Source organism: Euprymna scolopes, chromosome 14 (genome assembly GCF_053919585.1).
Source record: "Euprymna scolopes isolate OS-2025 chromosome 14, ASM5391958v1, whole genome shotgun sequence".
In the NCBI taxonomy this organism is placed as follows: domain Eukaryota; kingdom Metazoa; phylum Mollusca; class Cephalopoda; order Sepiida; family Sepiolidae; genus Euprymna; species Euprymna scolopes.
The window spans coordinates 103,581,003-103,597,247 of NC_136495.1; positions in this window are offsets into that span (position 1 = coordinate 103,581,003).

Here is a 16,245-nt window from a genome sequence, read left to right on the forward strand (position 1 = left end):
ATCTGTTTAGTTTATACCATTTATTATTCAGTTAATGATAAATTAAATAGTAACAACTAACGATATTGCTCTATCCGTTTTGGTTTCGCTTCAAACTTATGGCAAAAAATCCCTATATTTTTACTTTGGAAATGCCTTCTATATTATATGTCACATAATATATAATAAGCGATATGGAAGTGGCTCTAGTATAAATAAAACCAAATATGCATGAATTAAATATCATTTTGACGCGTATTGTAAAACTAAAGAACGCTGTATTGCTCGCAAGTGTTTTGTGTAAATTTCATAGAATTATTACTAATAATCCAAAAATAATTTTAAAAGAAACTGCGTGTCAAAAAAGACGATTCAAACATAATATGACGCAAACAAGTTAGCTTTAAAGTGGACGAGATGGAGAGAATCACACAATTAATTAACTAATGAGGTTTATTGTTATAGAGTTACAAGTAACAAACGTTTACGCAATATACTCTATGTATTTCATGGGTTAGGCGTTCATGTGGTCAATTCTTTTTTCTACTGTAAGCTTCACCCTGCAGTTCGCTTTGTGAAGCTGTATTTATAATAGATGATAGCTAAATGCTATGATTGACCGTCTTTCCATTACAACAGAAAACAAGGCAATATGTTTATAGTGAATCATAAAAACGTGTATCTTTGTTACATCGACGATATAGTAATTCGCCATCATTCTTTATAAGTACTTATCATTTATACACCAGATGGTAACTCCTACGGGAAGCAGGTTCCTCTTTTAAACGTTTATGGTGGTTATAAAAAAGTAGGCGACTAATTACAAAAATCCATCGTGTGGTACAATTGCTGTTGTCTTTGTAAGAAAAATATCTTTCCGTGTCGACTAACTCGTATGGATGCAATTAGTATAGTACAGACAAAACGCAATCAGAGTTATGCCCCATGTAACTGCACTCTACGGATTTTGATGAGATCGGAATCGTTTTGAAGCCCGACCTTTCGGACAACAAATATTGAAAAATCGGCCCAAAAAATAAGTCTTTCATTCTGAACTGGGCACAATTTTATAGGGAGGTGTCGCCTTTTCCGTCTATATTTTCAAAAGTCATCGCCTCTTTTCGATTGTCTAACCTTAATCTAACCTTCGTGACTTTCGAGCAAACACGTTAAGTTTTTTTTTTCTTTTTCTCACTTTCTTTTTCTCCTTCGAGCTACGGCTTGGAGCCTATCTTCTAAACCTTTGTGTTCATCCTCTTACTACATATCTGGGCTACTTCTAAATGGGTCACACTGCATATATGTGTGTGGGTGTGTGCATATGTATATATATATATATATATATATATATAAAAATATATATATACAATGATATATACACATATATATGTGTACATATATATATATGTATTCGTACATGTATATATATATATGTGTTCGTATATGTATATAATGTATATATATATATTCGTACATAATGTATGTATATATGTATTCGTACATATATATATATATATATATATATATATGTGTGGGTGGGTGTGTATTGTTTCATAGGGATTGGGCCTTTTGAAGAGAGCGCCAGACATATATATATATATATATATATATATATATATATATATATATATATATATATATATATATATATATATATAACAGTGAGAGGGGGAGCACCGGTGATCAGTCTTTTCACACATAGGAGGGAAGACAGTAATTACTTAGATGAAGAGTGGGCGCATTACTTATGATGAGTGTTTTAAGTGCATTGAAGATGATTACATCTTACCTTTTTTGTAGAAAGACGACACGAAGAGAGCAGTCACAAAAATATGAGATGATTCTTTTACTCCGTTTGACCGGTCGAAATAATGATGACATCCAGGAATTCAAAGTCAACTACGTGATTAAAACTTTCTCCCTCGCTTCCAAAGGAGCCCTCCTCTGACAATGTAAGCTCTGTCTTCTATCTTCGTCTCCAACTGTCTAACTCATCTTCAACTTTAGCTCCTATATTGAGAATTTATTTCTGCCATGACATCATACGTGTGTCCAAAAACGTGATCGACCCACGTGGTCTGAACATGCGTTGTTCGGCTCGTTTCCAAACCATTTCTGCAGACAAAGAATTCTCACTCCTAATTTTTTTCTGTACCTATTTTTCAACATATTTAAATTGTATTGTTCTTTAATTTCCAGCTGATATTTTAATTCAGTTTTCATAAAAAAATTGATCACAATTCCTTTTACAACCATATATCTAAGCTATTTTATGTGGAACTGAATAATGTGATATTCCACATTCCTTTTCTGAATCTATTTCTGAACCTGGCTTACAATGTTCGAATCTTGGTCTATCTAATGTTTTTCTTATTTATAAGAAAAGGGGAACCTTTTCTCTCGTAACAGTATGCGTACATATATATATATATATATATATATATATATATATATATATATATATATATATATATATATATATATATATATAATATGCAAATGCATATCTAAGTATATATATATATATATGTATGTAAACATATATATATATATAAATTTATATTTGATATATTTAATAATACCGTGCATTTATTGAATTATAAAATAGAGTTGATATTTTCTATCCCAAAAGTCGGTTGTGTAGCTTCTTTTTACATGATAAAAAACAGTTAATAATATTTTTGGCCTATATATAAAGATCATTCAACCCGTGTGATTATTTACATGAATTTGCAGATCTTCTTGTGGTTCCGAATATATTAATCAGACTTTTAGTTTCATGTGATGGCATTCTTAGAACGAATTCTTACGTTTTTTTTCAAGCATCTGTAATTTGTGCTGTAGCTGTCTGAAAGTCTGCCATCAAACAGCGTTCAACTTTTATGTCTTCTCTGCAGTAATTAAAGAATATAATCCCTTGGCTAATATGCATCCATGTGCTATTTATTTTTTCAAAAACAAAGCATGCTTGAAGAAAAAACGTCTTTTATTGAAATCCTGATTCTTTTTAAGTACAAAAAGAAAGAAACAAATTCCAATCGGTATTACTGATGTATTGTGCAGTTCGTATAACACTTACTTGTATATATAAATGTTCATGTGTTTACATGTCTTAGGTATAACGAGTATATATTCCTGACTGTGCCTACCATCGCTTCTCCTGTTTGTACGTGTTGATATAGTCTCAGATACAGTTCAACGGGCATGTAATATGTTCAACCATGAATGAACGTATAACAATTCTCTAGAGAGTTAACATTGAGCCAGTCGGAGAAACATAGCTGATCCTCCGTTGTGTCTTATTTTACAGAGAGGAGATTCATCCCAATAAATTAATAAATCTCAGGTTGTTTTTGCAGCAACTGCACTACAGATTATTCCTTATTAGATACTGCGCGACTTACGTTCCTTTCATTTGATAGGCGTTGGACCTCTCACTACTCCGTGTGCTTCGAGCCTTTAGGGCTCGCCACTGTCATTCTCCTTCAAGCACTAGCTACTAACTGACAAAATCCTACGCATGGTAAAACAGCTCCGCTCTAATGACATCACCAACAGGTATTACTCATGACCATTTCGTGATATCTATCATGTGTACCTTTTTATCTAGCTAACATTCTTTTTTGTGTATGTTATAAAACTAAACTTTCTTCTAATTTCTAACAAATAAGTTTATCCTAAAAAATACCTTTCGCCTTGATACACACTTTCTGTCATTCACAATAATTCTAACCTAAAACTGTACGTCGACCACGGTATACTTTCTGATTTTTTTCTGGAAGCCATTGATATAAAATTACGATGAGGTCATACTGTGGATGTTTTACAGAAAAAAAATCAGTGAACAAATATTATGGGAATGGAAACGGAGTAGCAAAATACCACGACCACCTTTTTCTCTCTGAGCTTTTTTACTTGTCAGACCTTATCAAATTTGTTACATATAAATGCGTGTCTTTTAATATAATCACGGAAATAGCTGATCTAAAACCTGAAGTCCTAACACCAATTTAAAGTCACATATATTTGTTATATTTAGTAGAGAACTTTCGATGTGTTTTTTTTTTATTATTTTAAATCAGAGACTACTGATACCGGCCATGATGGAAATGTTTATATGCACCAGGAATTTAATGGCGGGAATGAATCTGCCAAAAGTGAAACATTAGACGCAAAGGCAGAATGATTCACGGAGCCATTTTAATGTTAGAGCTACGCGTTTAGCCAAAGGCCAGATCATTAGTTCTGGCATTTTGGGACACTGACTAAGATTACTTTCGCAACAGAAATGCATATATTCTTCTCCTCCAGTACATTTGATTTTTCTAGGGAATGGTAACTTTCTCATACAAAAGTAAAAGTAATTCCACGTAAAAATATATGTCTTGCTGTTACTGTTTCCCGTGGAAAGTGAATAATTTTGCATCCTCTTTGAATAGTGAATTGCATTTTAAGTAGAAATTCGCGTAAAGTTTCTAACGTTTGTTTTATGAGTCAGCTATCGATCTGGTATTTGTCCTGCCGCTTTCCTTATTTCGGAATTTTATTTCTATTACTTTCGACTTGTTACACAGTGAAAATCTGTCTAAACATAAGAACAATGCATTGCTTTATATAGGCTTCTATATTTTCGGACAACTGTCTATTAATTGTGAGTATTTTGCTTAGAAAGAAAGCATGGTTTGTAGAATATTATAAATACGTTTATATACACGCAAAAAAAATGGCGTACGTTCGATACTTATGATGTTCCTTCGATGCATTTATATTATATATATATATATATATATATATATATATATATATATATATATATATACATATATATATATGATGAGAAAAAGGTATCATCACAAAAATCTAAAGGTAAAAAGGTATCGCCGACTTTAAAGCTGCGAAATTGTTGTCAAAAACGTTTTTGAAATAGAAAATTGAAAATTCCAATATATATATATATATATATATATATATATATATATATATATATATATATATATATATATATATATAGGTGAAGTAATATGATGATGGATAAAATAAAGAATAAATAAGTAAACATATAAAAAAATATATATAGGTGAAGTAATATGATGATGGATAAAATAAAGAATAAATAAGTAAATATATAAATATATATATATATATATATATATATATATATATATATATATATATATATATATATATAGGTGAAGTAATATGATGATGGATAAAATAAAGAATAAATAAGTAAACATATAAAAAAATATATATAGGTGAAGTAATATGATGATGGATAAAATAAAGAATAAATAAGTAAATATATAAATATATATATATATATATATATATATATATATATATATATATATATATATATATATATAGGTGAAGTAATATGATGATGGATAAAATAAAGAATAAATAAGTAAACATATAATATATATATATATATATATATATATATATATATATATATATATATATATAGGTGAAGTAATATGATGATGGATAAAATAAAGAATAAATAAGTAAACATATAAAAAAATATTCAGAAACATTTTTTTTTATCTTAATGTGACGTAAAATAAAGGTGGTACAAAAAGCTGACGGAACATCAATGAGTAAGTTTATATATTTGTATACACCCAAAAATATACACATGTATACATTATTTCCTGGTTTACCCAAAACAATCTATTACTCGTTTGGTTCAAATATACTTTCATACAGGTATTTATTTAGGTTAGTAATATTATAACTGCTTGATGAAGTAGAATATAAAGGGACTTATGCAATTCATACGGGTAGGATCATAGTTGTCACCTCACTTATCCTCTTTGGGGGGTGTTATTTGATGGGGGTAACTTGTACTCATAGTTGTTCTGGTCTACTAATTTAGAGTTCTTTAAGTGCGTGTATTCTGAAATGTTTGCAGGATATAGCAGTTTCTTGTTTAATATTTAATAATTTATCCCTATCTTTAAACCTAGTTACTTGAGATAACTTGGATATATGATCTTTATATACCTGGGTAGGAAGATTAATTTAATATAAAAAAAGGATAATGAATAAATAGATGAAAGAAAGTAAGGAATGAAAGGTGAATGAAGGAAAAGGGAATAAAGAAATAAGGGTGAATGAAACAAGATGAAGGTAAGTACTACAATATATAAGCTTCTATACTCAGTTTGTATAACCTAAATACTCTGATTTCTGTCATATGTTATTATATATTATTATTGTATTGTTATGCATATTATGTATATCTGCCTAACCATCGAAAGAGTGGTTGCTTGATATGAAGATAGGCCTATGAACTTCAAGCGGAATTCACTATACATTTTTACGTAGTATACATTTTTACGTAGTAAAAGAAAACATACAACGTGGGAAAAGTTAACAAGCGGGTGGGGCCGTGTAATATAACTATCCGTGTGGACTTTGATAGAAAAGGATTATTATGTAGTAAATACATTCATGTCTATTTCTACTTTAGATGTATTATTTGGTGGCAGGGTACACATATATATATATATATGTCTGAATTTTGTGTAAGTAAGTATGTATAAGTGTATTTATGTATGCGTCTATGTTTGTATGTATATGTGTGTATGCATATATATGTGTGTATGTATATGTATGTAAATGTATGTATTTGTATATGGGTATGTATGTATATAGATATATATACACACACATATATATATGCATATATATTTCTGTACTATTATAAGAGGCCATCTCGTATATGATAGTTGTAGCAATGTATATTACAAGTATGTATGGGTGTCTGAATGTTTTTTTTTATATATGTTATGTATGTATATATACCCCGTGTGAACGTAGTGGCATGCTATTTCATATATAGAGGGGTTACCACGCTACTGAGGTTAACAAAGGCACCTTATTATTATTGAAAAACGTCTTTGCATTTGTGCATGTATTGCTGTGTTTTCCTGCGTTATGAGTGGCCGGGTTTCTGTGTGTACCTGCGCGCGTGTGTGTAAGTGGGCGAATGTGGTGGTCTGTGTTGGTATATATATATATATATATATATATATATATATATATATGTTTATATATATGCGTATGTGTCATGTATACGTCTGTGGAGATGTGGAGACACGAGTAGATGGGGATGTTGTCTGCACCTGCGGATGGTCTGAATGTGTATGCATTGTGTGTATGCTGATGCGCGTGTGTGTATATGTATGTGTATATGTATATATGTATTTGTACTTATATATATAAATGTGTGTACGTGTGTCTGTATGTATATATGTATATGTGGGTATATGTAAGTGTGTGTATGTGTGTATATATATATGTATATCTATGTATATGTGTGTATGTGTATGTATATATGTATGTATATGTGCATATATGTATATACATATATATATATATATATATATATATATATATATATATATATATATATATATATATATGGGTTGATTTCTGAGGACGTGTATCCAGTTGGGGTCCACGGGTTTTAGAATATTACTATTAGGATATTACTAAGTATGTAGGTATGGATGTAAACATGTACTAACTGTATATGACCATTATATGTCTATGTGTGTCTATATGTGTGCGTGTGTGTATATATACGCGGTTGTAGCAGGGTGTAGTCATTTATAAGTATATTAATATATATATATATATATATATATATATATATATATATGTACGTGTGGAGTTTAGATAACATTCGAGGCTTTATGTTTATTCTTATTCTGTTTATTTGTTTTTATTTTTATCTTTTGTTTTTATTTTTATTTATTTGTTTTATTTACCGTATTTTAAGTTTAAGTTTGTTCTTGCGTAGTTATAGTTATTGCCTAGTTTCAATGCGTGTGTGTGGGTAAAATAAAACCAGCAGCATATATTCGCTTCTGAATTCCTGTATTAACGTGTGTGTGTGGGTGTGTGTGTGTTTCTGTGTGGGTGTGTGTGCTTTGTGTGTGTGCCTGTATGTGTGTGGATGGGTGTTGATTGAAAAACGCCGGTCAGTACTCAGTGACCATAGCAAATGTTTTAAATTTACAGACTGTAATACAAAAATACTAAATTCTCAAGTACCTTATGCCATGTACACCAAAAGATGGGATAGATAGAGAGAAAGGGTATTGAAATAGAAGCTGTTTTTTATCTTCAAATACCTTACTTGTCTTCTCACCGATTTATGACTCCCACCCAGGTTACATTCCAACTTTAAAAACCAAGTAGGAAAATCTTTTTTGATTGAAATATCAGTTTTCGACGGTAATTCTTAGCCTGAAGACGTAATCCCCCAACCCGGGTGATTACAGGAACATGTATGCACATATGTAGCCATTAATGTTTGTATAAATAAATTTAATATACCTGCTCTGTTCACTCATTGAGCACTCTTTGGTAGACACACGTTGTTTCATTGGATGTACTTCTAGGAAACTAAACTCTACCGGTTATATATATATATATATATATATATATATATATATATATATATATATATATATATATATATATAAGCTGTACCCGGCCACGCGTTGCTGTTGCTCAGTTTTTTTTTTAAATGGATCACATTGCTCAAGAAAAATTGCGTTTTGTTCTTTTATTTACTTTTATTATTTTTTGCAATTTTTTAATCAATAAAAGTTGTTGTTTTTTTCCCCCCAAAAAGATTAATTTTTTACCATAAATAGTTAGGTGGAAGTTTTTTTTCAGGAAAACTTGCACTTTTTTAAAAAGAAATTTGGCAGTAAACGTTTCTCTTTGAAAACGGAATTTTTATTATACAAAGAACAGATGAATGCTTTATATGAACACTGTATATAGTTATGTGAATGTAGAGAAAAGTTGTATTCTTTTTTTTTCAAGAGAGTGTACCAATTATTTTTTTAACAGATGTTCAGAAAATATACAGAAAAATACTTCCATCATTAATTATGCAGAAAATAAATAAAATGCTGATTTAGTGTTTCAACATTATGCTTATAAAGTACGATAAAACTTGCTGAGTATGCGCTGTTTTTCGGTTGTTGTTAAAATGGAACGGAAACTTTAATTTCGCTCCGTTTTAATCTTTCTTGATTTTTTAATTGTGCCCCCCAAACGAATATAATCAAAACAGTAACATTCAACAATTGTACTTTATGTATATAAAATACAAAATATTAAAAAAAAAAAAGGTAATAACGAAAGTGAAATAATTCCATTTTTTAACGAAAAAGTCAGTTTGGTATATCTTTTTTGTATTTTTTACATAAGTCCAGCTTACCATTCAAATTGGAAATGTCAACATTTATAGGTTGTCGGGTACGTTTACAACGAATAAACACTCCAATCAAGTAGATGTATCATAATTTTTCTAGGAATTTTTGACACCCCTATCACGAAAGTGCGAATAAAGTATAGAAACTCGTAATTTCTTTTTTTAATGTGGGGTGTTTATTTTCTTTATGGGTTATACTTCCAAAATAAACTATTAAAGTTGTTTTAAAAGCAATAGAAACATTTTTTTTTATTTTTAACAAACAGAAATGAATTTTACGAACTCAACATTTTTCAATTTTTAAACTTTAAAAATCTATCAACATTTTTCTATTGATTCTATTTTTACGATATTTTCAGGATCAATGTGAATTTTATGCTCTTTCCAATAAACCGAATATAATATTTTAGACAAACGTTTTTTTTAATTCACGCACCCCATTTCCAAGTGTCTGTAAAAAGTAAATAATTAATTTACTCACTAAAGTTTTATGTATCACAAATTGAAGAGAAAACGTCAATAAATAATATATTCAAATTTAAAACAAAATAAATTTACCTGTAAAGTTCGAAGTTTGTTAGTTTTTAAAACCATCTTGTTTGTTTTTCTTTGTTTTTTTTTGTTTTTAATAGAAACCTTAATCCTTGCTCCTTTAGTTGAAAAAAATTAGGGCTTGAGTTACATTTTTGAGGAGTTATAATCTTGGAAAGACGGGGTGGAATTATTCACTTTTTGTCACGAAATTCTGACACACCTACACCTCAATCCATGTTAGAACGGCTTTCAGAATAGCCACCTATAACCTTGCCAGCATATCCGAAAAGCTATAAAAATTGACGTGTCGAATGTTAATAATGAGTTGGGCGTAATGTTAAAATGTACCGAATTTAAAAGGGAACGAAATTCAAATTTCCGTTCCATTTTTACAACAACCGTAAAGCAGAGCATTCTATGCAAATGTTACCTAACTTACTGTATTAATGCTATTTTTTAAGCAAAAAAAAATACATATATATATATATATATATATATATTTAGGATTGGCTATCAATTTCTAAACTCATTTCACCATAAATAATTTAGGTGACTGAAATAAGAATCTAATTGAATCTTTAATTTTATGAATAGTATGCGAGAAATTCATTTTTCTTCGAGTTATATTGAATTCATTAATACGGACTTCAGGGGCTTTTTTTCGGAATGTTCTTATAAAAATTATTTTTTATTGTTACAAATTACGATGCTTTATTTAAATAAAAAAAGCAAAAATAAATTCTTGCGTTTTTTATTTACTACTGAAACCATAACTTTAGTAAATGTATTTTTGTTTAAACAAAATAAAACATTTTCACCAAGAGTTATGTGCAAATAATTAGTTCATTATATTCTGCGATAATTATTTTATAAATACTGAAATTTTCATTAAAATTGGCTAATGTTCTGATTTTTGGTGAATTTTTAAGTAAAGGGAGGGGTCAAAATGTTTATACACTTTGAGCGTCGGCATTAATTTTGTCTGTAGCTACCATTTTTCGATGAATATTTGATAGGAAAGCGACCACGTGTGGTTAATTTAAATCAAATGTCAATCACATGGTTACATTATCAATAATCATGTGATTAAACCCATCGAAAATTTACCGATATTGTAAAAATATTCTGTTTACATTAAGCCTGTGAGACTAAAATATCCTTTTCTGAGATTTAAAAAAAACCCCGCGAGATCAGGAGAAAGAAATGCCCAGAAAATCGCTAGATTTTTAACTTTTATCATCTGCAATTTTCAAAAATCGCTAATTCATCCCCTCCCCCAAAAACTCCATATTTTAACTTACTACAATAAAAAAAAATATAAATATAGTATAATCAATATAAAAAATGTTTCGTGTTTTCTCACTATATGCTTCTGGAATTATATTAAAGCGGTTAGCTCCCCAGAAGTCTTACATGCTTTTTCAGAGAGTGTATTTTTTGGCAAGAAACAAATCATGAACTCACACTTTTTATAATAAAAGTTAAATTGGAATATACTGCAAATTAAACATCACAATAATGGTGCAACATATTTTGAAATCAGAAAAATAAAAAAAAACAAAACAAACTTTGTTTTAGCATGTTAAAAGTATTTAGGTTGGTAGATAATTAAATTCTACTGTTTTTTTTTTGCTGTTGTTTCTTGCTTTATACATTTTCGACTAAATACTTCTAAATTAAGCGGGGTTGCTTAGATTGTATTTTCAACTAACGTTCGGAGGTTGGAATGCCCCTCCACCTAAAATGTACTTGGAAAAATCGATATTATAGCGAGATTTTAGAATGGTTAGCCGAAAAAAAGGTTAAAAATAAAACAAATAATCAATAAATAATTGCTATAAAAGGCAATAAATGCTACTTTTTTTACTTACATGAATGAGTTTATTTTATGATTTAAACTATTTTCAAGCGCTTTTCTTTATTTTTTAATTTAAAATTGCAGGTGAGTGGGAGCCAAATATTTCCAGATTTTCTAGAATTCCCCGCTAGATTGCAAACGAAATCTCAAGATATAGCAGGAAAACCGCTAAATTGGAAACACTGGTCACGTGACAGGAAGCGGTAATAAATAATTGCCCCTCAATAAAAACATAACCTATCGGTACAAAGAAAACGACCTATTTATCATAGAAAGATTAAGTATAATGTTATAATTAAACGGAAATATATAAAAACACACATGGATATAGTAAACATATTATACCAAAACGTGGAAGCCATTCGCCCAGTGGTTTTTCAGACTATTTATTGCGAACGAACCAAGAGTTACATTTTATATACATATATATATACATATATATATATATATATATATATATATATATATATATATATATATATATATATATAGTACTGCTTCTGCGTTAGTAATGGTTTGGATTTGTGTTTAAAATGAAAATAGCCATGTATTATGATGAAAATGTGTGTTAAAAAAGAAAACATTCATTTCGAAAGCGCTCCTGTCATCTCAAAGAACCTTCTATTGAATTGCTATGTGGGTTACTAGGGTTGTGTTGTAATAAAACTTTAAACTTGCTCTTGTGATCTTAGGCTGTGTAAGGTGTTGACATTTATCACGATCGCATATTCTTTATTTCATCAGATTCTTTCGATTATCGATTATCGATACTTATTGAAGATATAAAAAACCTATCCAAGAACATATTCCTGAAGATAGAATTACAGTCGTGTGAAATTTCTGAACCATCGACACAGTCGTATTTGCATCCATAAGGAACTTATTCTGTGTAATCCTGAAAAAGTCTTACAATCACAACGAACCATTGATAGTTTTGTGCCTTCCCTTTTCGTCTCCCAATCAAGTCAGAATACTAATTTCATTGTGAGTTTATGAATGCATAGTTCTCGACAGATCACTGGAGTTCAGCAACGATGATCTTTGCCAATACTACATGGCGGGCCATTTGTGAAAGTTTAGTGTTCTATGTGCGGCCCGAAAAGTAAAAATATCCAGTTTGGTATTTGGACGCACGTTTAAATCTCTGAGAGTGATCTACCCCTAGTCGTGTTTAAGATATGAGTTTAGGAGTAAAAAACACTCTGGTGTAAAAACAAAACTAAGGTCTACTGTCTGCTTTTTCATGTGGCAGCCATTGCACCGACAGACGTTAGCAGTGCTGCATCAAAGTGTTTCATTCTGCACAAACATTGACTTCTATAAACAAATCATCTGTTTGGATTTCTGATAACGTTACTTGTGGCGCAACTCTACGCCGAAATCGGCGGAAAGGTTCATTTCGCTCTCTCTCTCTCTCTCTCTCTCTCTCTCTCTCTCTATATATATATATATATATATATATATATATATATATATATATATATATATATATATGTATATATACATAAAACTTTTTTCTAAACAAGAGATTGATTTGTTTTTAACGTAAACCAAAACGTACATAAAATAAACTAATCAAATTTAATTATTAGATCACGTTTACATGACATTTTTATAAATTACTTTATAAAGTTTTCGAAACTGTACTTAGCAAATTATTAAATTACAAAATAAAATTTATATTTTCATTTTTAAAGTTTAAAAAATATAACATTTTGTTTAATAATTTCGTGACTCGTACGAAATACACCACTACCTTGTATATATACGCACACCCACACGCACACACCCATACATGCATATATATATATATATATATATATATATATATATATATATATATATATATATTTGTGTGTGTGTGTGTGTGCGTGCGTGTTTGTGTTTTTATGCATATATTTCTTCAGTTATGCATCATTGTACACATATTAGACCCTTAATAAAAAGCTTTTTCGTAAATTAATGTATGTTTCTATCTATATTTATTAAATGCGTCTGCATTTATTATTATCACTAAAAGACGTTTGTTTTTTTATGTTATTAATATAGACGACCACGCGTATATATAAATATATATATATATATATATATATATATATATATATATATATATATATATATATATATATATACGCGTGGTCGTCTATATTAATAACATAAAGAACCAACGTCTTTTAGTGATAATAATAAATGCAGACGCATTTAATATATATATATATATATATATATATATATATATATATGTGTGTGTGTGTGTGTGTGTGCGTGCGTGTTTGTGTTTTTATGTATATATTTCTTCAGTTATGCATCATTGCACACATATTAGACCCTTAATAAAAAGCTTTTTCGTAAATTAATGTATGTTTCTATCTATATTTATTAAATGCGTCTGCATTTATTATTATCACTAAAAGACGTTTGTTTTTTATGTTATTAATATAGACGACCACGCGTATAAATATATATATATATATATATATATATATATATATATATATATATATATATATATATATATATATATATATATATATATATATATATATACGCGTGGTCGTCTATATTAATAACATAAAGAACCAACGTCTTTTAGTGATAATAATAAATGCAGACGCATTTAATATATATATATATATATATATATATATATATATATATATATATATATATATATGTGTGTGTGTGTGTGTGGGTGGGTGTGTGCGCGCGCGCGTGTGTGTGTGTGTGTGAGTGAGTGGATATATGTGTGTGCCATATTTAACCAATCGTATACGCGGTAGCAAGTTAGTGTTAATGCGGTCTACAAATCGAACTTCATATTTTATTCTTATTCTCAAATAACATATTTCACTTGACATAGGAAATATTCATGTAAGAAAAAATCACGTTTTTTTTTCAGCTGAGTTTATCTAATCTAATTGACGCTGCAATACGTCAGTAATATATTTAACTTTAACTTTTTTTTATTTGCATCATCACCTGACTGTGAGAAGTTTTGCACGACGGTCATAAGTCAGTCGGTCATGGTTCAGTGTTAAGTAGAACATTTAATCGCGATATGTTCGTGATGTATCAACGGATTGGCATAGTCCGTTTTTTTTTGTCGTTCTGACGGCCATGTTTAAGTTTGATATAGAATGGGATTTGGTCTAAAAAACATTTGGTATTTTACAATTTTTGTCTGCATCAAAAGGTAACTCACATTTTCCTTAAAGGTAGTATGCTTTATTAATATTTTTTTTGTCAAGAACGCCAACCATTGAATTTTAATTTTACATAAGAATTAGATAAATGTAACGGCATTATTGAAAACTAGCGTGGCTTCTCAGCATTGCCCCGGGCCACGGAAGTAAACATAATAAAGCATTTATTGTAAAACTAAAGAATAGGATAATATTTTCGAAAGTATCCTGTTCCTTCATTCTAATTTCATATATAAATACATTTAAGCCATATTTTTTTCTATATTTATATTATTCTGACTCTTATCATTTACTGATGAGAAGCATTTAGCTTCGAAATGCCATGTATTAATTTTCCACTTCAAATGTTCTTTATTGTTCAGATGATATAATAAGATAATGTATAACTTTTATTACTCGTCAATCAGTTTATATTATTTCTTGATCGTCTTAATAATATTGAGCTTTTGTTTTCTTGATAAGTTTTGCTTAGTTAAAGATTTACTCTTACATTTATTATTTTTACCGATTACCGTAAAAAACACAAGTTAAATATGAATGCATTTCTTCAAATGTAAAAACACACATATGGGGAGAGAGTGATCTATAATTTTAAGCGTTACTGGTAGTTTAAACTCAATGAATATTTAATACTTAATTTTTGCTACCAGCGGTGCAAGATTTTAATTTAAAGAAAAAAACAGAAAATGATAATAAAGGAATCGTTTTTATCATCGGAAATTAGATAATGTTTTTTTTCGATTCCGATACTGGTTCCGATATGGCATTAATTATCATTCCTAAAACAAAAAGAAGGAAGTATTTAAGACTAATATTTTTATGCAGGGAATCAAAATATCATTATATTATGTCTTATTTGTAATTCGTTAAATAATAGAGGTTAAGAAAACTACTCTTCAGAGACGAATGATATCCCTCATACATTTGTGGGTGTGCCCATACATATATTAAAATCCAGATCAAATTTAAGACCAATGCTTAATTTTAAAATAAACATTTTATTTTGTTTACTTTCATGGGCCGGTGCAATGTCGTGTAGCCATGCCGGTTTTTTTTTAAGAATGCCGTTATATATGTTGAATTCTTATGGATTTTAATTTTTAAATTTGGTTTTCCTCGTATTTTTCTTCGTAAATCCTCTTTAAAATACTTCTAAAAACTGAAATGCAGGGAATATTTATTAATTAATGTCTATGATGTAATATTTATTTTTCACGAAACATCGGAATTTTCTAATATTTTTTAGAAAGGCTTCCACCTTTTTTTCATGAGACTAAGTGAAATAAAATGTAGATCAAGACTAAGAGGAACTAATTATAAACTATATAGATACACCCCTGCGCCTAGAAGCTGTGCTCCTAAATTGAAAATGATCGGTCAATAAGTTTAGTGGTCGATTTTATTCAGACAAATATAACACATTTAAT